This window comes from Spea bombifrons, chromosome 13, assembly GCF_027358695.1.
Source record: "Spea bombifrons isolate aSpeBom1 chromosome 13, aSpeBom1.2.pri, whole genome shotgun sequence".
NCBI classification, from domain to species: domain Eukaryota; kingdom Metazoa; phylum Chordata; class Amphibia; order Anura; family Pelobatidae; genus Spea; species Spea bombifrons.
In genome coordinates this window covers 7,107,552-7,134,203 of record NC_071099.1, presented here as the reverse complement: position 1 = coordinate 7,134,203, position 26,652 = coordinate 7,107,552, and the positions used below count along the sequence as shown (strand labels likewise).

The following is a 26,652-nucleotide window of genomic DNA, read 5'->3' as shown; positions in this document are numbered from 1 at the left end:
CCCACATTAACTATGAATTAAATCAGTACCCACGATCTAAAACCAATGTCTGAATTAGATTTTTAAGGAAAAACTTATTTCCCCAAAAAGCGTTCTAGCGGTTCCTTCTTTAATCTCAGAAGGTATTTGGTCTCTAGATAATGGAGTGGTGAGCGGCAGCTATATACCGCATGTGCTCGATTATAAGACGAGGTTTTTTTCAGAGCAAATGCCCTGAAAAATACCCCTCATTTTATAGTCGGGGTCGTCCTATAAATCGGACCTCAAATAGGTAAGACTATGAGACAACTAGGATCCAGATACCCCCGCAGCTGCAGGGGACCTGGATCCTCCTGTCAACCCCCCCCCCCCCACTTACCGGTGCTTCTGAGTCCCCGGTGTGTAGCTGGGGCAGCGTGTAGATGTCTACGCGATTCGCGTAGACAACGTCCACTACAGCAGGAAGGAGGTGTGGCTAGCAGCGGGGGTTGTCTGCATCCATCGCGCAGACCTTCCCCGGCTGTCAGAGATCAGAGTTCCCCGCACCGGGCGATGGATGCAGACAACCCCCGCTGCTAGCCACGCCTCCTTCCGGCTGCAGCGTAAGTGCGTGGGATCTACACGCTGCCCTGGCTACATGACAGGGAAGTCAGAAGCACCGGTAAATTGGGGGGGGGGGCATAAGGCATTTCTGGAGGCAGAGTGCTCTGTGAAATGCCTTTTAACCCCCTTAATGCCACTGCCTCCAGAAATGCCTTTTTAACCCTCTATACGCCACTGCCTCCTGAATGCCTTAAACCTCCCTATATGCCACTCTTCCCCATAATATGCCTTTTAACCCTCTAAATCCCAGAGTGGCATATAGGGGTATAAGGCATTTCTGGAGGCAGAGTGGCACATAGGGGGTCAAAAGGCATATCATGGGGCACAGTGCCATATAGGGTTAAAAGGCATATCATGGGCACAGTGGCATATAGGTGGTATAAGGTATTTCTGGGGCAGATGTGCATAACTGGGGGGCAGGTTGGAAAAAGGGAATTTTTTTTTTTTTTTTTTTACTTACCGTAAATTCCTTTTTCCTTAATACAGTGGCAGTACGAGTGGGATGTAGCAAGATCCCAGGAAATTGGGAGGGAAAAGCACATTAGCAGACCACCGCCTGGAGCACCTTACGCCCAAAATCCGCCGCAGAGGAGGAGAAGACATCTAGCCGATAATGTTGAATGAAGGTGGAGAACGAGGACCAGGTAGCTGCCTTACAAATGTCTTCAGACGAAGCTGCAGCGTTTTCTGCCCAGGAGGCTGCCATGGCCCTTGTGGAATGGGCCCTGATGGGCCATTGCAGAGTGAGGTCATTGGACTGGTAGGCCATACGGATGGTGTCCACAAGCCATCTGGAAATGGAAGATTTTGAAGCCGCTCTCCTGGCTGAACGCCCGAAAAAATTCACAAACAGATGGTCCGAAGTACGGATGGAGGAGGTATGTGCAATATAAATCTCCAAAGCCCTTTTGACGTCTAACGTGTGCCATGCAGATTCCTCTGGAGAGGAAGGACACGGAAAAAGGGATGGAAGAACTAAGGGCTGATTGACACTCGACTTGGAGATGACCTTAGGGAGAAATGAGGGTTTGACATGTAGAACAACTTTATCACTATGAAAAACGGTGAAATCCGGAGAGGAGGACAGAGCTTGGATTTCTCCTACTCTCCTGGCTGAGGTAATAGCCACCAGAAAAACCGTCTTTAGCGAGAGAAGTTTCATGGACACTTCTTCCAAAGGTTCGAAGGGCGCTGAACATAGAGCCTGTATCACAATGGCAAGATCCCATGATGGAAAATGAGACCTCCTAGGAAGACGTCGGATAGTGGTTGCTTTAAAGAAACGCCTAATTAGTAGGTGAGAGGCCTGATCAGAAAGAAAAAAATGACTAAGGGCCGAAATCTGCCCTTTAAGGGTCGAGACACTAAGGCCCAAAGCCAGACCCTCCTGTAAAAACTGGATGATTGAGTTGATGGACGGAGGAGAAAAAAAAAAAGATTCCTGGCGGAGCACCACAGGAGGAACTTGGTCCATACCCGGAAATAAGTTCTGGACGTCGAACTTCTCACTGATGTTAACAGAAAATCAGAGATATCTTCGTCAAGACCCTGGTTATGCAAAATCAGCCTTGCAACAGCCAGGCTGTCAGTCTGAACACTTGAAGGAGTTCCGGGCGAAGGTCGGTCTTCTCCAATAGTTGTGCTGAAATCGGCAGTTCCCAATAGGTCACGGTCAACTGTTTGAGGAGGACAAACCAACTCCTGTTGGGCCAGTAAGGAAGAATGGCCAAGACCCTGGCCTCGTAACAAATTTTCTGTAGGACGCGAGGAATCAAAGCCACCGGAGGGAAGATGTAGGCCAGCCGGAAATTCCACACCATGGAAAGACCGTCCAGAAAATGAGGCGAGTCCCACCTGTTGAGGGACGCAAATACCGGAACCTTGCGGTTTCGTCAAGTCGCCATCAAATCCACTTCCGGGAGACCGGAACGTGCCACCAAAGCGCAGAAGGTTCGTGAGGTCAAAGACCATTCTGTCTGAGACCACCTTGCCCTGCTTAGATCGTCCGCGATTAGATTGCAGCGGCCTCTGATACAAGTCGCCGAAATATCTTCCAAATGATGTTGGGACCACTCCATAATTACCGCACAAAGGATCTGAAGACTCCGTATCCGCTTCCCACCTTGTTTGTTGACATAGGTGACGGCCGCGGCGTTGTCCGACTGGATCTTTACCGCCTGCCCCTCTATGTAGGGCCGGAAGACCAGGAAGGCCTGAAGAACTGCCTTCAGCTCCCGGTAATTTGACGAGCGGACAGCATCTACCGGAGCCCAATTTCCCCTTCGAAAAAGAGAACCCATATGGGCTCCCCATCCCAGACCGGAAGCATCCGTGGTAATAATTATCCAACTCCTGGGTTGGAAAGAGAGACCTCTGGAGAGATGGGTCGACTGTTTCCACCAATTCAGTTGAGATAGGACCTGCCCAGCGATTGTGAAGGAAGTGTCCAGGTCCTCTTCTTGCTTGGACCAGTTTGAGAGAATCTGCCACTGTAAGGGACGAAGCTGAGACCTTGCCCAAGGTACCGCCGGGATGGAAGCCGTGAGCAGACCCAGGACGCTCATCGCTTTTCTGACAGAGCAAGTTGGACACCTTTGAAGAGCAGCAACCTCTTGTTTTATCTTTATTAGCTTGGGTTGCAGAAGATAAATGCAAAGGGACATCGAGTCCACCAAAAACCCCAAGAATAGAATCCTGGTGAAAGGAATAAGGTAAGATTTTTTCCTGTTTATCAACCAGCCGGGTTTTTCCAACAAACTCACTGTTGTGGATAGGTCTAACAACAACAACTTCGCCCCGGGAACCCGCCATGATCAGCCAATCGTCTAGATAAGGGATGATAGAGATATTCTGTTCCCTGAGGTGAGCCGTCAAAGGACAAAGAATCTTTGTAAAGAGAGTCTGAAGTGCTGCAGGCGCCCTCCTACTTTGTCAGAATTTCCTCTTGTCCTGTTTTTTTGGTCGGTCTTGGAATTTCTTATCTCCAAAGGAGCCACGAAAATTCTGAGATCTAGAGGATTGGTGAAAAGGCCTCGGGGGGTTTCTATATGGATATCTACGATTCCACCTTGGTCTTCTATCCTATGGCAAGGCTCTTTTAGTGTCTGGAATCTGCTTGATCAGATCCTCCAAAAGGAGCACCAAACAAACAATTTATTCTTTTCTAAAGGTAAGTCACAAAGCGCGGCTTTGGAAGCGGAATCAGCCGCCCAGGATCGTAACCACAGGGCTTTGCGTGACACAGATGACAATGCCATGTTCTTAGCTGAGAGCTTCAAAGATTCATGAGCTGAATCCACAAAAAAACTTTTAGAAAGTTTCAAGTTCTTTAAAAGTCTCGCAATCTCCGAATCAGAATCATCAGCGAGACAATCTTGCAAGGCCCGAATCCACATGTGCTGGGCCCTAGCCACCGCTGCACTGGATACCGCAACCTTGCACTGTGAACCTGCAGCCTGAAAAATACGCCTACACGAAGTCTTTGCTCTTCTGTCCATAGGGTCTTTTAGCCCGGACACCTCACCAATAGGGAGAGTAGTCTTTTTGGAGAGTTGGGCGACTTGCACATCGACTTTGGGGGGCTCGTCCCAAGAATATTCCCCTTGCAGCCTGAACAACTGTTTGAATTGCTTGGAAATGAAGCAATGAAAATGAAATGGACCAAAGATTCCACTGTCCGTCCCTGAAAGGGACAAGAACAAAGACTGATTTCCTACGGTCGGCTCTGGTTTTATGGGTAAGGAGGAGGGGCTCTGGGGCATTTAACCATTTCTTTCTCTTTAGATTCTACTTGTTGTTGGGACACTTGTCCCTAAGAAAAGGACATTACCTACTCGTACTGCCACTGTATGCCAGGAAAATAGAAGGAAATAAAATATTTTTCTCAATCACAGCTTTTATTTAAAAAAAATAGTTTAGATGAATTAACATTTACTGGTAAAACTTTTTTCCTATAGGGTCGTCTTATATTCAGGATTTTTCTTTTTTTCCTAAATTAATATTCAGATCTGGGGGGTCGTCTTATAATCGAGCAAATACGGTAATTTACAAATTATTTATATCATGTACACAAAAGGAACCCGTTTTGCTTCATTGAATCAATGTTGGTAACCGCAATGGTCCGCAGGGCTAAAGGTTCATATGGGCATGGTGTAGGACAACACCCCCAGAGGTTAAGTCCCAGGTTCTGTGGTCACGTGTTGGCAGACATCAAGTTCTATGAATGCACAGGATTCTACATCTATTGATCAAAAGGCATATCTAGATGGAGTTGCAGGACTTAGAGCAGGGGTGTCCAAGTTTTTTCTGCAGTGGGCCACTTCATCAGAATTGTATACGTGCGAGGGCCGCACTGATTTTTCACTGAGAGAAAATATGGCCTTTAATAAGATATGCAGATTAAAATAAAGTAAATGACATAAAACCTTTACTTTTCCTCTCACTGATTTCTGGGATTTCTGGGCGTACAAATGCGGGATTCTGGATAAGTTAAAATGAAATAGTTCTATTTATTTTAGGGATGCACTAAAATGAAAATTCTGGACCAAAACCAAAAATTCAGGGTTCACTTAGCCGAAACTGAAAGTGACCCCCCCCCACACACACTTTTAATAAAAGTAAGTCACACACCAAAATTGTACAAAAAAATTATATATTATGATTGTTAACAGCAATCTCAGGCATACCCAGATTCCAGCATGTACTGGTTGGCTGGGCATTGTATTTTTTGTCCAATTTTAGTGTGTAACCACACTTAGTAAACGTAATACACCACAATTGGACAAAAAAAAAAAAATCAACAATATGACTTGGCATGATAGGAGTGTGATTGCTAACAGCAAACACACTCTTTTTATACCCAGGCAACCAGTAAATGCTGGAACCTAGGCATGATGGGACTGTGATTGCTGTTGGCAGATTGCTGTTAGCGGTTAGAAATCACACTCCTATCATCCCAAGTCAACCAATACGTGCTGGTACAGGGTGGCTGTAAGTGCAGACCCCATTCTGCTGGCAGCATCAATACACAAGGGGGCAGCTAGCCAGGTTTCAGCATGTACTGGCTGACTTGGCATGATAGGAGTGTGATTGCTAACAGCAATCACAGTCCCATCATGCCTAGGTTCCAGCACTTACACATCCATGCTATCACACACACACTCATTCATTCACAGATTCATTCCCTCAATCAGACACTCATTCACACAACCTACCCCACCCCCTTACCTGCTCTACAGCTCTCGATGCCGCTCACAGATTTCAGCAGGGGGCGCGGCCTCCCTCATTCTCCCCACAGAGGAAGCAGAACTGGAGCAGAGAATAGACCCTCCCACAAGTAAGCAGGGCTCTTGTGATCCTGGCTGCCGATCTCACGCGGGCCGCACCTCGAGGTTCCGCGGGCCGCATTTGGCCCGCGGGCCGCATGTTGGACGCCCCTGACTTAGAGGAAGGACCAGCCGCAACATGAATAAGCAAGCAGATAACAACAACAATGCAGAACACTGATATAAACTATTAGTTGCAAGGTCCTGCATAATTGGTGAGAAAAAAGGGTTTAATCCCAACTCTTTCCATTCACGACCAGTCAGTGTCAAACTTTGTGGTAGTAATTTTTTTGCATTTCCCCCCACACACATTTTACTTCAGGTATAAATATATCGCTTCTGCTAAATTTCACCTCCAAACAACACCCCGATATATGTTTAGCAACGTCTCATAAGTACAGTGATAACACTTTTTTTTTTAATTCTTACTAATCGCATTGTGGGCTCCAATGACTTCCATGGCTGAATGTAGTAGTTATATTCAACCTGCAGGGGACCCCAGAGTTCTCAGGGGGGTCTGGGAAGACCACTTGGTTTTATATGGGCACAGCAATCTTGCGAGAGGCAAAATCTCACATAGTCTTGCTTGTGACTGCTCTCTGGGTCACTCCCTGCTTGCAGATCCTGGCTTCTGGAGATAATCCCCTCAGACAGTGATGGGATGATATACTGTTGGAGGTAGCCACAGAAGTCTTTACAAACCCAGGGCCCATTGTCAATAGGGAGGAGGCTGGCAGTCAGGCCTCTCCAGTGGCCCCAGTGAGGGTTCTGTCACAGTACCCTACACTGTATTCTGATTTAATACTACTGACACATACTACTGTTTTGGTGATCTTGAAAGTTGTTTTTTTTTTTTTTTTTTTTTATAATTCGGTGGTGAAGCAGTGGCTTGGACAACCTATTGTTATTGCTTGGATTGTTATTATTCTGCTGTTTTTTGTGAACTGCAGTAACGTTTGAACCACTGCATCAAAGCACTTCAAACTTTCAGCAATCTAGAACTCTATAATGAGCATCTTCTCATACAGTTGTGGGCCCTTAGATCACATGGATTGTGGCATCTAGGTTTTTTAAATCATTTTTTCACCAACTTAAACTTTTGCTCTGCAACCGCCAGAGCAATGGATCTGAAACTTTCACAGTAGCTATTAAACCTTATTAGCACCAACATCATATAACACCAAGGGTGCCCCAATGTCATTTGAGGGTCAAAGGTCATCTGTATGGGGCATTGCTTTGAAAATGAACATGCTAAAATCACCAAAAATCTACAGTTCTCTGATGTGCGCAATACCCAAAATACTGCTTCTCTCTGATGCATCCTGTGTAGGCCATTTTATTTTTTTTGCACATGCGTTTTAAAATCACTTAAACATCTTTTATTCTGAAACCACTTATGCCACAGACTTGAAACTTAGTGTGTATAGGCGGCGACTGTAACAACCGTCGTTTGGTGGCCATCTTGGATGGCCAAAATAAAAACTACAAATGTCTTTGAAATTTGAATGCCGTTAGCTGAACACTTCATATCTGCAATGCCAGACACTAATGTCAAATAGCTACAAGCCTCACAGCCTAGCACCAATATCCAGTAAGCCAAAAAACAAAACTCAATTCTGCAACTGACCCAACTACGGCTCGGAAACTGTCTGTATGGGTTTACACCCTAAGATGACCTATGATCATATCTGTTAATGGCAAGTCGATCGTTGGCATGGTTTTCGGCCTAGTCACATTGACCTTTCATCTGCTATTTGATTTCAATGCAAATGTAGCATTTTCACTTCAGTCTCAATAGCTTCAGTGATCACTGCACCAATCCCCTGGAATTCCTATCCGTTTTCGGTCTCTATAGTGACCTTCTGTAAGAGCGATCTTGACCTCTTAGGTGACATGGTCTTCAACCAATAGGTTTTTTTAGACGTTCATTTTTAAATTCACTCAATTTTCTTCTCCTTAACCATCCACACGCCTAATACTTGCTGAGAGAACTTAGGCCTTGACCTATCTTGCAACACTCTATTTTCAACACATCCAAATTTTGCACACATTACTTTTGCTGCTTCCTGTATGGATGCCAACCCATGCCAAAATTGTCAGATTCAAGACAATTGTGCAGCGCTTATGTACACTTTACTATACCATCTGTCACCACACTTGGTCATTAAAATGCTATTAAAAGTGACAGAAGCAACTAAAAGTTCTGTAATATAAAACTATATGGCTGCCACAAATTAAATTGAGGGTCAAATGTTACCTGTAGGTAGTACTAACATTTCAAATACACATAAGGTGTCTAGTTTTAAAGACTGCATGATTTGATTGCGTAAAATGAATTGGCCAGGTTCAAAATGTCCCAAATAGGAAACAGGCACAGACTGACCAGAAGAAAAAATATGCACCCCCCTACATATAGCCTTTTAGCCCCTAAATAACCTGACAAAACCCATGTACTGAACACGTATTGGGGTTTTGTCTTGAAGCTGTACCAGGAGCCTATGCCATGCCCCCCAACCCACTCACACTCATATACTCATCCATTCCCTTAATCATACATACATACATACATACATACATGCTCATACATCCTCCCCCACCCCCTAACCTGAACTGCAGATCTTTCACTCACAGACTTCTGCAGGGTCCCGGCAGTGCGAGCAACTTTCGGAAGTTTTTTTATTTTATTTTTCCCGGTAACGCCGATAATGCCCTTTTCGTGCGATATTTCGCCCACCGACATATCGATGCATCCCTAGCACATACATTATATTATATATTATACACATATACAAGCACCAATATATATATTTTTTTAAAAAAAAGTTATGATTGAGAATTTTTTGTTTTTACTTCCTTTTATTTGCCAACCTGCCCCCCCCCGTTATGCACATCTGCCCCCAGGCTTGCCACTCTGCCCCCAAAAATGCCTTATAACCCCCTTTGACAGAATGACCTGTCATACAAGGCCCCAAGGTAGTTAGAGATGGTTCCAGCCTGGCTGCCAAACAAAGATTGCACAGGCAGGAACTCCATTGTGTAAACTAATCCCATTAACAGGATTGCTGCCAGGGGGAGATTCAGTAGCTAAAGGGGATTAAATGTTGGGTTGTCTACATGTACCTGTTTAACAATGTTAATTTACGTTAATGAAGTTCTGTGGATATGAGTCTATCTATAAAACGGTCCATTCCTGCTGTACTCAATTCAAGGTAGTTGTGTCTACTTATTGGGTACACATAGCAGGGTTCCATGGTCTGCATGCTGACTGGTGAGGATACATGTGGGTGATCTCTGGGAGTTACTACAGCTCTCTTGGTGAATCCGTTACACCCCCTATATGCCACTCTGCCTCCAGAAATGCCTTATACCCCTATATGCCACATCATGGGACAGAGTGGCATATACGGGGGGAAAGGGCGTTTCATTTACAGTTCATCAAGAATGGTGTGTGCTTCTGTGAGTGAATGTATGAAAAGTATAGTGTGTGTTTCTGCAGGTGAATGGAGATATGAAAGGCATGTGAATGTTCAGTAATTAGGGTTGAAGCCTTGACGTGGCATTATTGCTCACGTAGGAAGTTAAATTATGGCACAACAAGTACACATTTGAAAAAACTACACCCCTTGGCGAATCAAATGAGGAGCTGCATGTGTTTTTAGTATAAACCTGGAGTGCGCAAGACCCAAATGAACATGACGCTATGGTTAGAAAAAAAGTTTTCTAGCCAAAGTGACATATTCCATCATTATTTGTGCACTCAACTTTTGTCCTAGAAACACATGTAGCCCCTCATTTGAAGCTCCAAGGGGTGTAGTTTCTCGAAATGTGTGCTTGATGTACCCTAATTTAACTTCCCAGATGTCTAGACCACTTTAACGTCAGATATGACAGATTTGAAAATCTTGTTTAACCCCTTAAGGACAATGGGCGGTCCCTAAACCCATTGAAAACAATGCATTTTGAGCCCGTACATGTACGGGCTTTGTCATTAAGGGGTGTAGAATGTGTATGTTGGATGTATACAGAGATGTGTGGAGACATGGGGGCAGAGACAGGAAGTAGAGAAGGACAACAGAGTAAGAACTAGAAGGAAGGGAGTAGGATTCATGAAGGGTAACAGCAATAAACGGTTTCATCTGTCTACCCCATCACTGTTTGAACACATCTACATGGTGTCAGAAGTGAGAACTGACAAATCATGGCTCAAAATCTAAGGTGCACAGAACAGCTTGTCTTTGATAATGACATTCCTACAACCTGGCTGAAATTCAAGAGAGAATGGGAAGCGTACAGCAAAGCAGGAAAAAAAAAAATAAACAAAAAAAAAAAAAAAAAAAAAGGTACAAGCTTACACTCTTCTCGACTTGGCTGGTAGATGCACTAGATAAATATGAATCATTTAACTTTCAAGAGGGTGAGGAAAAAGAGGATCCTGTTGTGTTAATCAAGAAATTTGATGACATATGCTTACCAGAAAGGAATACGATAATGGACAGACATTCAACATGATGGTTCAAAAACCTGATGAAGGAATTCAATCCTATGTGGCCACGTTGAGGCTGCTGGGTAAAAATGTGATTTTGGTGCACTCTCCAATGAATACGTGACAGAATTGTCTGTGGTATTCACATGATGCAGTTCGTGCTCAGTTATTAAGAGAAAAAGATTTGACACTGGAATCAACCATCAGAATTTATATGTTGTTTGAGCGTTCTGAAAGGGCCACTAAGGAACTCAAGAGAGAGGCAGGAGTCTTTGTAGTACAGCACAACAAAAGTCAATGCAGTAACTGGGGGGGGGGGTGAGCATGCTACTGAGCGCAACAAGTGCCCAGCCTTCAACAAACTTAACTCATGCAACAAATGGAACCATTTTGCAAAGTGCTGCAGGTCCGAACCTCAAAACTTCCTCAAAACATGGGTAAGGCCCTCTAGTGGAACCAAAAAAAAAATTGAAAATTGTGCACAGAATAAATGAAGTGGAACGTGATGAGCAGCAAGATTGTTTTCATTGTGAAAGTGTGGACTTAATTGCAAATAAAGGAGAAATATTTACCACACTCACAACAAGTAACAAGAAGATCAAACTGAAAATTGACACTGGTGCTAAATGCAATGTCATGTCGTCATCTACATTGCAGTGCATGGAACCCCACGCCCAAATTGATCAGTCAAACTAAGTAAACCTGATAGCTTATGGCGGTCAAGCAATTCAAACACTGGGCACTGCCACTCTGGTTTTTTCAGAAGGCCAGTTGTTATTTCACATAGTCGATGTTAAAAGCCTGCTAGGCTTACCAGACAGCATGTGCCTAAATCTTATCCAACTCAGCCCGGAGGTACACACTGTGCAACAACAGGCTCCAGAAATGATGTATTATGGAGGACCTATTTCGTACTGACACTATTGGTAAACTTCCTGTCCCGTATCACATGCGCCTGGATGAATCAGTGTATTCCACTGTGCACCACGACGGATCCCACTGGCTATGAAAGACAAGGTTGCCCAAGAGTTGGAAAGGATGACTAGACTGGGCTTCATCTCACCAGTGGAGGAGACTACCCCTTGGGTGTCTGCCATTGCTGCTGCAGGCAAGAAGGATGGCACAGTACACATATTTATTGACCCTGTGCACCTTAATAAGGCCCTCCTGAGGCCTCATCACCCGTTAAAGACTGTAGAGCAAGTGATTGTTGATATGCCACAGGCAAAGGTCTTCAGCACATTAGATGCTAAGTGTAGATTCTGGCAAATCCCTCTGGATGAGGAATCATCAACACTTACAACATGCATGACCCCATTTGGCAGATACAAGTTTTTACGGATGCCATATGGAATTTTGACTTGAAGTCTTTCAGAGATGTATGGAACAGCTCTTTGCTGGAGAACCATGTGAAATAGTGATGGATGACATCTTGATTTGGGGCTCTTCAGTTGAGGAACACGACAAACGGCTTAAACGTATACTAGACCGTGTCAGAGCCATCAATTTGCAGCTGAATCCAATTAAATGTCGTTTCAGGGTCTCTAAAGTGCCCTATGTAGGCCACCTTCTCACTGATAAAGGTGTTAAGCCTGACCCAGACAAAACCAAGGCCATCCACCAAATGCCTGCCCCAGAGGACAAACATAGCTTACAAAGGTTTCTCGGCATGACCAATTATCTCTCAAAATTCATTCATCGCTACAGTGAGATAATGTCTCCCCTCCGTCAGCTCCTACGCCAAGATGCTGAATGGTGTTGGACTGAACATGCCGCTGCTGTGGACACACTCAGAGGACATCTGACAAGTCCACCTGTCCTGCAGTATTTTGATGTGCAGAAGCCTGTAATATTGTCTGCTGATGCTTCACAGCATGGTCTTGGTGCTGTCTGTCTTAAAGATGGCAGGCCTGTGCGATGGGCGTCATGGCGTAGTTACGTGTGTTTGGGGAGGGGTCAGAGGTGCGGCGAGACGAAAGACGCAAGACGCGAGCACGCAGCTTGGAGCGGGGAGCGGCCCGATACTGAACGGACTCCTGAGGCTGCGACTGCGGCTCGCGATGTGGCGTGACGTGGGCATGCAGATCGAAACGTGGAGTGGAGCAAGACTCTACTGAGCGCCGGATTGAAGTTACTCACTGGTAGCTCCGGTAACCGAGTCTTTGATCTGTCTGCTAACCCGGCCCGAGGCCCTTCTGTTGCCGACTTGATTGCCAGCTCTGCTGCACCATATATTATTCCTCCTGCTCTTGATTTGCACGGCCTACTTTCTATAACGGCTCCTATGGTTTGAGAACCTCGACCATAACCTGGATTCTAGCGTCTACACTGTTTGATCTGCTGTTAATTCTTTTTTGAGATTACTACCGAAATATATTGGCAATTGAAATATATTGGAAATATTCAGGTGACTATGCCTCATATACTTATATAAGGTTTTTTTTTTTTTTTTTTATATGGCGCCTAAAACCGACAGAGATAAAGAAGAAAAATCAAAAAATTCTACTAAAGCAAAAAAAACCTCCTCCAATAAGCGCCTATTATTCACCAAAAAGTCAAGCAAATATTTCATCTCTTTCAGAGAAATCATCCCCTGAACAATATTTAGACAGGACTTTACCTGAATTAGCCGATTATATTACAAAATCTAACCTAATGTCTGCATTGGATTCTTTATATCTAAAAATCAAAGCAGACCTCGAGCACAATCTTATACAATACAAGGAAGAATTGCCTCAGCTAAACTCTGCATTTTCACTACAATCACAAGAAATTTTGTTATTGCATCAAAAATGCCAAGAGCTGCAAACTCAAAATGAGACACTCAAATCTGATTTGTATCAACAATCTCTGAAATTGGCTGATCTGGAAGACAATATACGAAGGCGTAACATCAAAATTTGAGGTATCCCTGAGGAAATTAAAGACCTTAATCCATATCTGATGGAGCTACTCAAATTCTGTTGATCCTAACTGGCTCAACCCACTGGTTATCGAGAGAGCCTATAGACTTTCTAAGCCATCTCGTCTACTTCAATCTCACATACCTAGAGACGTTCTTGTTATTCTGAATAATTCTCGCTTAAAGGACTCTTATGTATGAAATGAGGAAAAATCCACGGCAATCTGGAAAATTTGCTTTTCTGAAATTCTTTTCTGATTTATCTTGGTCAACCAGACAAAACAGGATGAAATTCTCACTTTGCACTACATGTCCCTCTCTTTCTCTTCTCATATTTTAATTTATTTATGGGTATTATATATGGCTAAACTAACCCAAAAACACATTAAGAATGAATACTATACTTAGATAATGGTGTACATGACTATAAATGAAAATGAATATAAGTTATAGATTAATCTATCTTTTGATATATCTAAATATGATGTAGAACATGGTGATGGATTCAAGGAAGAATAAGGATGTTAGATTCTGAAAAATCTTTTATAAAGTATATGGTAGATACGGATTGAGCTATACTAATAGCCTTAAGCACAATCATATATGAACACTTATGATACTGGGGCGGAATTTTTTTCTTCTTCTCTTTTCTTCTTATATTTTAATTTATTTATGGGTATTGGATATGGATAAATCAACCTAAGAACACATTAAGAATATTATACTATAACCAGATAATGGTGTACACGACTATAAAAGGAAAATGAATATAATTTATAGATTACTCTACCTTTTGATATATCTAAATATAGTGTTGAATATGGTGATGGATTCAAGGAAGAATAAGGATGTTAGATTTTGAAAAATCTTATATAAAATATATGGTAGATATTTATTTACGGATGTAGCTATATTAGTAGCCTTAAGCACAAGGATATACAAACACTTATGATATTTGGGTAGAAAATCTTTTTTTTTTTTTTCTCTCTCTCTCTCCTTGCTATAGTTTCATCGAATCTAAATCTAAAAAAAAACACATTAAGAATTAATATTATATTATAATTAGATCAGGGCTTGACAAATTTGTTGTGAATCTAGGCGCCAGGTAAAAAAGTTAGGAGCCAGGATTTTTTTAAACTAACAGTTGGTCAGGAGAGATCTGATCATCATCAGCCCAGTTACTAAACTCACAGCATTTGACCTGGAAGCACCCTGGACTTTCAGGTCAGAGCTGTTTTTTTTTTTATTATTATTATTATTTTTAACCCTTTCAATGCTGATGTTCCATTGGAGCACAGCATTGACTGATATTTAGTCCCCACAAGGTTGTGGGGACAAATGTTAACCCCTGCAATGCCACAAATGTGTCATACACAATTGTGGCATTGAAGGGGTTAATGCTGCACTGTCGCTCTCAGGGAGCGATCAGGCAGCAGGGGAGGGTTGGGGCTGTTGTCCACCCTCATGTGGAGACTGAAGAACCCTCTCCCCTGTCCCTGAAGCTGCCTCTGGCAGCTGGGACTCAATTGCTGGTCTATAGACCAGCCATTGCAGGGGGGAGTCTCTGACGACTGCTGTAGGCTTCCATGCCTACAGGAGTCATCACAGGGCTTGTGGGGGCTCGTTTTTGCTGTTGCTGGCCTGCCTGGGCTTCTAGGCAGACCACCAGCAGCAGAGCCCCGTACAAAACGGGAATTAACCCCTAAATGCCGCGATCGCGGCATTGAAGGGGTTAACGCTGCACTGTCGCTCTCATGGAGCGATCAGGCAGCTGGGGGGTGTTGGGTCAGGTCCCCACACTTGTGTGGGGGCCCAATCAACACACAACCCCCTTCCCTGAAGCTGCCTATGGCAGCTGAAAACACGATTGCTGGTTTTGCAGCAACCGCGTTTTCAGCCTACAGGCTCACTCCGTGGGAGTGATCTCAGGCTCGGGGGCGGGCTTGGAGTGGCTGTGCTGTCTGTCCAGACTCCTGGGCAGACGGCAACAGCAGCGCCCCCGTGTGGTGACAGCCTCTTACATCCACAATTTTTTCTGGATGTAAGAGGCTGACAAAATCTAGGCGCCAGGACAAAATTCTCTGTCGCCATGGCGACCTGGGATTTGTCGAGCCCTGAATTAGATAATGGGGCATATGATTATAAATACTGTAGTAAACTCTTTGTTCTCTTTCTCGCCTACACCTCCTACTTCAACCCACATTGTCCCTGCTGGATCAGGGACTTTCTTCTATACTCGTGATGGGTACATTTATTTTCCCATTGAGTATAGCTAGGATGTTAGATTTTTTTGTTATTAGGTATACGTTTTGTTTTTTTTCTTTTCTTTTTCTTGTTGTTTTGTCTAATTCGAATGAGTCATTACAGAGGAGATTTAATACCTTATACAGATTAGATGGACTGAGTTTAGCAGAGAACCAAAATTTTCATGTCTCTTAAAATGGGTACTATCAACTCTCAGGGATTAAATTCCCCATTTAAAAGATCCTATCTCTTTGAGATGTTAACTAAAGACAATATTGACATAGCTTTTATTCAAGAAACTCATTGGTTGTTGGGACAAGATAAAGGTCTATGGAATTATAAAAAATTTCCTCACATTTACATCTTCTTTGATCGATAAAAAAAAAAAACAAAAAAAAAAAAACGAGGAGTTGCAATAATTATTTCAAATAAGATTAAATTTGAGTATATACACCACGAGTCTGATCAGGAAGGTAGAAGATTGAATGATATTGAATATACACTAGGGAACCTTTATGCTCCTTCAGAGGGGCCTGTTAGATTTCTTAATTCCTCGGTAGATGCTATATCCAAAATTCATAAAGGTCTTTTGCTAATTGCTGGCGACTTAAACTGTATTGCAGACTTTTCAAAAGATAGAAAGCCTAGCTATAAATGTAAATATGACTCTCGTTTAAACACCAAAGCTGATTCTTTTTCCAATGCCCTCTCTAACTTGGGTCTTTATGATGTTTGGAGGGTACAACATCCGCAGGAAAAAAGACTATACCTTTTTTTCAGCGATGCATCAGTCATATTCTCGCATCAATTACTTTTTAATGCCAGGTCAATCCTTAGAGATGTGTTCCACTTCTAGACTGGGGAACATTTTGTGGTCAGACCATGCCCCAGTATATATCACTTTAAAAGATAACCCTCATTATAAATCTCATTTTACTTGGAGAGTAAACAAAATCACTCTTAAAAATAGAAGAAGATTTTTGCTGGAGGAAAGAAGGTTTCTACACCAGCACAGACGGGGGTTCTTTACAGTAAGAGCGGTGAGACTATGGAACTCTCTGCCAGAGGAAGTGGTAATGGTAAACTCAATAAAAGAGTTTAAAAGGAGCCTGGACGTGTTTCTTGAAAGCAATAATATTACAAGTTATGGATATTAGATTAATAGGGACAGAATGTTGATCCAGGGATTTATTCTGATTGCCATATTTGGAGTCGGGAAGGAATTTCCCCCCTGGTATGGGGCAATTGGCATCTGCTTCATAAAGGGTTTTTTTGCCTTCCTCTGGATCAACACAGTAGGGACACAATATGTATATAGGTTGAACTTGATGGACTTTGGTCTTTTTTCAACCTTATGAACTATGTTACTATGTAAGATAAGTTGGATCTAAGAGATCAGGTTAAAACATTTTTAGAACATAACGATGATGGACAAATTTCTGATTTTACACTATGGTGCTCTATGAAATGTGTCCTTAGAGGTTATTTCATCAAAAAAGGCTTGTGGCTTAAAAAGAAAAAAGGGTTGGCTTTAACCGATCTTTATATAAAACTAGCTACATTAGAAAGAGAGAACAAGAGACTTCCGTCCTCTGAGCTTTCGAGACAAATAAACGAAATTCAATCTTTAATTTTGAATAATCTTAACATCAAAACCAAAGCTATATTGTCTAAATTGAAAAGTCAGTGGTATTACAGTAATAACAGAGTGGGGACATTTTTGACTAATAAGTTAAAATTTCAGAAGATGGCAGGCCTGTGGCATTGCCTCACGAGCCCTTACGGAAACTGAACAACGCTATGCACAAATTGAGAAGGAATTGTTGGGGTTGGTCTTTGCTTGTGTGAAATTCCATGATTATATCTATGGCCGTTCAGTAACTGTTGAGAACGATTATCAGCCTCTCATAACCATATTAAGAAAGCCTCTGCACACAGCATCGGCACTCATCCAGAGAAAGATGCTCAAGCTTCAGTGCTACCACCCGACTGTGATATATAAACAAGGACTGGAACTGTATGTTGCGGATGCTCTTTCCCGTGCACACCTCCCCACCACTGATAACTCTGGAGCTATTGAAGATTATGATGTGTTAGCGCTGGATGGGGTGTTGTTGTCCAGAAGGATTGAGGAACTTAAGCAAAGCACACAAACAGATGCCACCTGCAACTGCCTTGCTGACATCATTAGCAATGGATGGCCTGGCTCATTCAAGGAAGTCCCTTATGACATCCGACCATTCTACTCTGCGGGATGAATTGACGATTGATGATGGCATAATTCTGCGTGGTCAGAGGTATGTAATCCCTCACTCTCTCCAGAAATACTACTTAACACAGCTCCATCAAGTTCACCCTGGCATTCAGTCCACTAAGCGTAGGGCACATGAAACCATGTTCTGGCCCACCATGTACAGTGACACTGAAAGAGAAGTCTCCAGATGTGCCCCGTGCAATGCCCTAAGAATGCACCATATGAGAGAACCCTTACAACTTCACCAAGTGCCTGACAGACCATAGTCCATCACAGCAGCTGACATATTTGAGTGGGCAGGCAAGAATTACCTGGTCTTGGTGTACTCATACTCTGGCTGGTGGGAATTTGATGCTCTCCCAAACCTTTGCAGTAACACTGTGATCAAGTTGTTAAAGCGACAATTTTCTACACATGGCATTCCCCATCAATTAATGACTGATAATGCAACATCATTCTCAAGTAGGGAGTTCAAGAACTTTGCTCACCCATGGGATTTTCAGCATGCCACCAGCAGTCCTCATTACCCTAGATCTAATGGTTTGGCAGAGTGTGGTGTCCGGTCCGCCAAGCACCTCCTAGAGAAATGTGTACGTGACGGTTCTGACATTTATGCAGCCTTACTCAATCTGCGCAATACACCCAAGGATGGTATGCCTTCTCCAGCACAACGTTTATTGTCATGACACACCAGGACCTTGATCCCCATGGTCCCTTCTCAGCTCCTGCCAAGAGTTGAAACTGATGTTCAGGCCGCTTTATTTATGCTTAGACAAAAAGAAAAAATGAGCCATGACAAATCTGCCAGACGCCTATCTCCTTTGGAGTCTGGGCAGGTGGTAAGGATGGAGACAACCCGTGGCTTTGACAAACTGGCTACGGTTTATGAAAAAGCTCCACAACCCAACAGTTATGTGGTCCACTCTGATGGTAAGACCTATGTGAGGAACCGCTGTCACCTTCTACAGGTACCTGAGCCTCCCTGCCCTACCACAGCCTCATTGGTGCCCATGACTTTTTCGGAACCCCAAGCACCGCCATCTGCCGTGTTACCAAATAACACTTCAAACAATGGATGTAATACATCTCTACCACCAACTACTGACAGTTTCCGGCAAGAGGTTTCAGATTCACAAGTTCCACTGGTTGTTACCTGATCCGGAAGAGTGAGCAAGCCTAATCCAAAGTTCAACTACGTTATCACACGCTGATTTTTCACAGCATTTTGCATCTTATGTGGCATGGCGTTATTATTCATTGCTAGACTGTACTCTTCTTTGGTTAATGTTATATGTTTTCTTTAAAAGGGGAAGGATGTAGAATATGTATGTTGCATGTATACAGAGATGTGTGGAGACGTGGGGGCGGAGACAGGAAGTAGAGAAGGACAAGAGAGTAAGAACTAGAAGAAAGGGAGTAGGATTCATGAAGGGTAACAGCAATAAACTGTTTTCATTACAAGGTTCATCTGTCTACCCCATCACTGTTTAAACACATCTACAAGGGGTTAAAAGTTGTCTTTAACCCCTTCAATCCCCTATAGACGTACCGGGACGTCCAAAAAACGCCTATTAAGAAACCCCTATGGACGTCCCGGTACGTCCAGCCCTTCATGCAGCGTCAGGGACACATCCCTGCCGCTGCACGGGAGACCAGGCAATCCCCACTGACAGCAGAAGCCGGCATTGCCGGCTTTCTGCTGTCCGATCTCCTGTAACAGCTTCCGGCGTGAAATCCGGTAAGCTGTTACACTGTAAACTGCCCGATCGCGCAGTTTCAAACACGCGATCGGGCATTCCCTTCTGAGTTGCTTCACTGCTGACATAACCCGGAAGGTCATCGGAGGACAGGATATCCCGCCCTCCGATGAGGCACAGAGACGCCGCGATCTCTATACAGGTCTGTGAGGACCTGCATAGAGATCACAGTGTGATCGGTGCAGGGGCAACGCGGGGAGGGGAGTGATAAACGATGTCTCTCACTCCCCCTCCCGTCCTGAAAGAGAAAAGCTGGAAAAAAAAAATTTCATTTAAAAAATAATAATAGCAAATAAGTCATTAAAATAATATAAATTATAATAAAAAAAATATAATGTAACCTGTGACATCACTGGCATGTTCAGGAGGTCCCTAGGAGGACCTCTAACCATTTCTGTGTAAAAATAATATATATAAAATAAAAAAAAAAATGTAACAAAAATAAAAAAAATATATATATATAAAAAAAATAAAAATAAATAAAAAAATAATTAAAAAAGCTTACTTCCCATTGCCCTAGCATAACATCTAGCCAGTATAACCCTCCTGCCCCCGTTCACAACCCCCAAACCCGTTAAGCCGTAGGCATAAAAATTATACAAAATTGTACACCTTATAGTATGCTCCCTGGTGCTGGGAAAGTCTGGAAAATCTATATAAATTAGGTATTTCTGAAATCAGGACACCTGAATTCATAAACTTGGAGGGGATTTTCCATCACTTTACTTAATTTTGTGAGGATTCAGAGGGAAAATGTAAAAAAAAAATAGTTTATTTTTCTAATCTTCGCTAGTTTTTACTAAATTTCCCATTCTAAATTCTCAGCTAATCATCCAACTACGGTATCAATCGAAAGCTCTATCTCTCCTTGAAAAAACAATATATAGTTTACATGGGTACACTATTCACAGGAAAGGAGAATCATTGCTAAACCGACATACCCCAAAAATGGCAAAATTGCTCCGGGCTTTGAGGTACCAAAAACCCCTGGGATTGAAGGGGTTAAACATTTAGGGGTGATGCAATTAGACAGCTGGGAAGTTACATTATGGTACAAAAAGTATACATTTGCAGAAACTACACCCCTTGGCTCATCAAATGAGCAGCTGCATGTATTGGTAGCTAGTGATGGGAAGTTCGGATCATTAAAGTGAAATCGGATCATTTCGATTCGTTCACTGAAATGATCCGATTCATGATCCGAATCTTCGGATCACTCAGTGTGACTCACAGGAGTTACTGTTTTCCAGTAACTCCGTGCAGGCACACTAACGATTGGCCCCGCCCCTTTCATTATGAATCCTCCCCCCTGCCTCCAGTGATGTCAATGAAGGCAGAGAGTCGTTCAAAGATTCGGATCTTACAGGGATCCGAATCTTACAGTGATCCGGATCACTGTAAGATCCGGATCTTTGAACGACTCTCTGCCTTCATTGGGATTCGAATCAGTCAGATAATATCACCATACTGTTATAAATAAATACATTAATAATCACTGCCCCCAGGATTTACATTCCCCTTTACCTGCAACTGCACCTTAAGCTAACTTTATTAAATTAATTAAATTAACCCTCACCATTAAATTAACCCTAAACACCCCATCAACCATGACTGCCCCTAAAATTAACCCTTAACACCCCATTAAGCATAACTGCCCCCAAATTAACCCTAAACACCCCATTAAGCATAACTGCCCCCAAATTAACCCTAAACACCCCATTAAGCATAACTGCCCCTAAATTAACACTAAAGACCCCATTAAGCATAACTGCCCCTAAATTAACCCTAAACACCCCATTAAGCATAACTGCCCCCAAATTAACCCTAAACACCCCATTAAGCATAACTGCCCCTAAATTAACACTAAAGACCCCATCAACCATACCAATTTATTAGGTAATTTATCTGGAGTACATGCAATTAATTTAGGGGCAGTTATGGTTAATGGAGTATTTAGGGTTAATTTCAGGGGCCGTTATGGTTAATGGGGTCTTTAGGGTTAATTTCAGGGGCTGTTATGGTTAATGGGATCTTTACGGTTAATTTCAGGGGCAGTTATGGTTGATGGGGTATAAGGGTTAATTTTATGCTGATGACTGAGGGTTAATTTAATTAATTTAATAAAGTTAACTGTAGGTGCAGTTAGAGGTAAAGGGGGGCAAACTCAGGGGAATCTAAATCCTGGGGGCAGTGTGAACATTATTAATGTATTTATTTAGAAAAGTATGGTATCAGTAATATTCTCTGTAAGATTCAAATCTCTGTAAGATTCGGATCATTCGACTCTTCGGATCATTCGACTCTTCGGATCATTCGACTCTTCGGATCATTCGACTCTTCGGATCATTCGACTCTTCGGATCATTCGACTCTTCGGATCATTCGACTCTTCGGATCATTCGACTCTTCGGATCATTCGACTCTTCGGATCATTCGACTCTTCGGATCATTCGACTCTTCGGAAGAGTCTCTGACTCTATGAGTCATCGTTCCTCTGTGAATTAATGAGCTGTAACCTGACCCCAGAGTCTGTGTCTGAGTGCTCTGCAGATGACTCACAGCTCTAGGATCAGGTTACAGCTGAATGATTCACAGACTGAACAGCTACAAATGAATCGTTCAGTCAACTGAACCGATTCATCCGGATCACTAAAAAGAACCGGATCAAATGAACGATTCGTTCATGATCCGGACATCGCTATTGGTAGCACAAAACTGGAGTGCGCAAGACATAAATGAAATTGTCGCTTTTAATTTTCATTTATTTATTTATTTGTGTGATATTCACTTATTTGTTGTGCACATCAGATTTGTGATACAAATACAAAGAAGACCTCATTTGCTGCAGCTGGGGGTGTAGTTTCTAAGAATATATAGTTGGCATATTTAAACATCCCAGGCAGCTAGAGCTGTTTAATTGACGGCAGCCATGCATTCAATTTAAAGATGTCTTTTGTGATAGTCTAGTAAACTGAACTTTTAGCAATAAAATATTAGAAAAACACAGTCTACTGTTCTCAATTTCTGTTTATTTTAGACCGGTTACCCACTACAAATATTTAGCATCAAAAGGTTTTGATATTAGAGTTTAATAAAATGACAAACTAGTTTTTATTGAGTCAGAAGTGAAAAAAAAAAAAACCCACACTTTTTCCCCCCAAATGAGACATACACATAAAAAAATATATTTGGAATCTGCTGGGTGTGCTGAAAAAACAGTATATGGTTTGTATAGTTTATTCCCAAGAAATTTACTTCTAAACGCGCTTAGGCGTGAGATGCACCAAAATGCCGAAAACCAGCTTAGCGCCCAGGTAGGAAATGGTTTAGCAGCCAAGGGGTTAAAACTAGAGAAAAATCCCGAGTTAGTTGCCAGTTATAGACCGATATCCTTACTGAATGCCGACATTAAGATTTATGCAGGCATAATAGAGGGGAGATGTAGAGATGTTCTATCATTAATTTGGCAACTAGACGGGAAAAGTTACAACCATAATACCTGTTTGACTTTAGGACATATCTTAAGAGAAATCAATACAGGTGCTTTCTACATAAAATGTTGGTGAGGGTCCTCTGGAGCCCTTGGGTGAGCTAGCTCTGGAGTATACACTCTCATTCTGTGCCGCTACATTTTTCCAAATTGCGTGAAAGTGCCACAGACTGTGCAAAGTCTTTTAGCATCTATCAAGAGGGGGAAATAATTAAGATCTTTCTGGCTGCTCAAACATGTTCCTCAAACAGTAGGAAAGTTGTGTGGTAATCCCCTTTCTATACAAAATAAAAAGGTCTCAATCTTTACATTGAAACGTTTGTGATATATTGACACAAATAAAACCAAAACTATAATGTATATTATAGGGTTAATATGGGTCAGACGGTTAGTATAGACTAATGTGACTACTTCAGCCACATAAACGTGACGCCGTTGGATTGTTATATGCCACTTATTTTCATACGCACGAATATGCATTCAAATAGCCTATATCTAGACAGAGGTGCCGAGACACTTAGGGTCCTGTACCCGGGCTGCCCTTGAGCCGCCTGCGCTCAGTCGCCATCTTGGCGTTTACTGCATAGGGCTACACTTACTAATTACAGACGCTTCTCGAAGCCTTGGGAGCAATTGACTTTGACTTTCACATATTCCTACCTCTCTTGCCTTCGTTTCTGTACTGTCAGCGTCGTTATCCTGTAAACTGGAACCGTAGAATACTCCGTTCCGGCACTTCCGCGGGCACCAATAGATCACGGTGGCGACTAGTTCTATCAGGCTGATGGACAACTGACGTATACACCATGTGACTCGAACGGCCATATGGTACTTAGGGATCTACAGGAAGCGCTGGGCAGGATGATTATATGGAGAAATCGGGTTATACGTACCAGAGTTACAAACGCTTCACAGGAAGTAGCAATACATGCGTCTTCCTTTCAAGATGATAATGATATTATAATTTTAATTATATTTGTTTTAGATTACATGTTGATGCATGTTTCTAAGGCCAGGCCAGCATCAATATATAAATAAAATAAGGGGTACCACTTAGCGCTCAACCATGCAGGGACATAGTAAAACGAATGGTAAAATGGAATGCCCATAGACTGTAATGGAAAGGAAAATAAGTGATTTTTAAATAAAAGCTTAAGACATATCATTTAGATCTTTGGGACATATGCTCCCCTAGTACAGTTATATTATATAATTTATATAGTAAATTATAGTTGTGTTCAATGGAATGACAGCATTGGCGAATGCCCATAGGAAATAATGAGAGAAAAATCAAACTTGTTTTTCGGAGAAAACCATCTGACATATCCTTTAGATCTTTGGCAAACATACCCTCCTAGTACAGACAAGGGTTCTAAAATTCGGATTATAGCTGTTTTCTATGGAATGACAGTATTGAGTGAATGTCCATAGGATATAATGGGAGAACAATTAAACTTGTTTTTCAGGCAAAACCCTCTGTCTAGCGGGTCTGCTGCTTCTCTCCACTTCCACCAAGGGACTTCTATGCCCGCGCTCCGTCATGGAAGTGCCGGCAGCAGCAGAGGTTACCTATGCAATGCGCTCAGGCAACCTCCGCTACTGCTGGCCGGTAGTTCCGCCGGGGCTTGTATGATGGTGCACTGGAAGGTCATATCATGCTGGCGCCTCCCGGCGGAAGTGCTGGCAGCGGCGGGGATTGTCTGCGTCGTGCAGACGTCCACCAGCTACCAGAGAGGAAGATCCAGATCCCCTGTAGCGCTGCGGGGGATCTGGATCCTAATCTTGCTGTTTGCCCTCAGCAGGGCTATAGGCAAAGTTGTTTTTTTTTCCTTTTTCTGGATCAACAGCAAGTTTGAACTTGGTCTTTTCTCAACCTAATTTACTATGTTAGGGTTCCAGGTTGGGGAAACAATTGGAAATAAAAAGTTGGACGTGATAGAGAGTTGAAAAGCTAAGTAGAAACAATCCTTGGTACTAATATGTGGGTTAGTTCCCAAAAATACTGAATTCATGCAGCAGAAACAAATAAAAACTACCATTGGCAATCATAAAAGACTAAGCCAAGATTCTCTCTGACCAGAGTAGCATAACACATGCCAACTACAGTGTATCACATTGAGGATGGTGCCAGTGAGGTATGCATGCCTAGGATGATTAATCCCAGGCCTAGGACTGCTGTTTCAGAGGAGCAGCAGTCCCAAACCCATAGGCTAGATGGACTACCCTCTACTGGTGTTGTGCTACTGAAAGGGCCAGTTATAAGGGAGATCTCCCCCATCAGCCTATTTCCACCATGAAGGTTGTGCTTAGTGGCATTAAGTTGCACAGTGCCGGGATATGACGTAATTAGGTGGGGCTATGCTAAACACAAGCATTACACGGTGCTCTGCATTGAATTCTGGAGAAACTGAAACAAGCCTAAAAGAGCCATAAAATGAATTCAACAGAAATACTAAGAGTTAGAATACTGATTACAGCGATGTGCATGATGATTGTTCGTATATACACAACAAACTAGCATGCAGTATACAAAGCTTTCTGGCAATTCTAGCCAAGTCTCTTTGTTTTTTAAATTTCACTTATACAAACTTTGCTTTGTAAGAAATACTGTTTGTTTTTTTTTTTTGGAATGCAGCTACCTATTCTTTATATTTGAGATTATTAGGGTATGGACCTTGCATACATATGTAACTACATTAATTACCTTTGGTTTGGTTCAGAGTGTCAGGTAGACCTATACTTTTGTCAGTATTAGCCTGCAGGCACAATTCCAATGATTTGGGGACAAGGGACACTTCATCGTGGAGTGTAACTACTTGGTTACTGGAAGTCTGGAGTCTACCAAGGGGACCATAGGAGATCGCTGGAACTATTGACAGCAGAGACCATCCCTCTCTACAGGGTCCGTCACATAGAGGTTCTCTGTTAATGCAGTTTGCTTGGTCTGGTTGTTTCTTATTAATTTATTGATTTATAATGCAGTATATACAATGGGTAAACAGGACATAACAAGCAGTGCATCACAAAACAATTAGGATTCACAGAAACAAAAGGTGATGAAGGCCATGCCCTAAGGAGCTTAGACTCAAGATATTGCCTACTTTAGAGTATGTCTGGAATACAGATTTTCTCCTTGTCTTGGACAAGTTCTCCTCAAAAGAGAACTACCGTTTTCTTTTTTACTAGTATCACATAAAAAATTAGTTTTTCAAATTATTGTATGATAAATACAATACTTTCAGAGAGCTGTGTATTTGTCATATGTACATACCATAGCTCTGTTACCTAGCCAGTCTACTAGCTAAAACATTTTTGAAACAGTTTTAAACAATTAAATGGCTGAATCCTAATCACCCAGAACCTGATGCTCTGAGTAATGGAAATCCATAGAGGAATGCCTTTTTTTTCTTAGTATTAGTCTAAATTCGTCCAAGGTTTTCGTTTTCAAAAATCTCATTCGTTCATCCAGTCGCCATGGAAACAAGAAATGAACACGTAGACGTTCAATAGGGAATTTGAGACAAATTAATGGAAGAAAGAGGGTCAAAATGTGCTTTAGAGTTATAAGGTTAAGGATAGTAGTGGACTGGTTAAGTGATCTTAGTTGAATCAAAACT

The 26,652-nt window shown here is 42.4% G+C and overlaps 1 protein-coding gene across 1 annotated transcript in view; it reads right to left on the bottom strand.

The window, feature by feature from the left end:
* Positions 1-23,839, bottom strand: part of AARSD1 (alanyl-tRNA synthetase domain containing 1) — a 137,608-nt gene extending 113,769 nt beyond the window's left edge. The window contains exon 1 of the mRNA XM_053453932.1: positions 23,696-23,839. The gene's annotated coding sequence lies outside the window, so the exon portion shown is untranslated. The remainder of the gene's footprint in view (positions 1-23,695) is intronic.
* Positions 23,840-26,652: the final 2,813 nt, after the last annotated feature.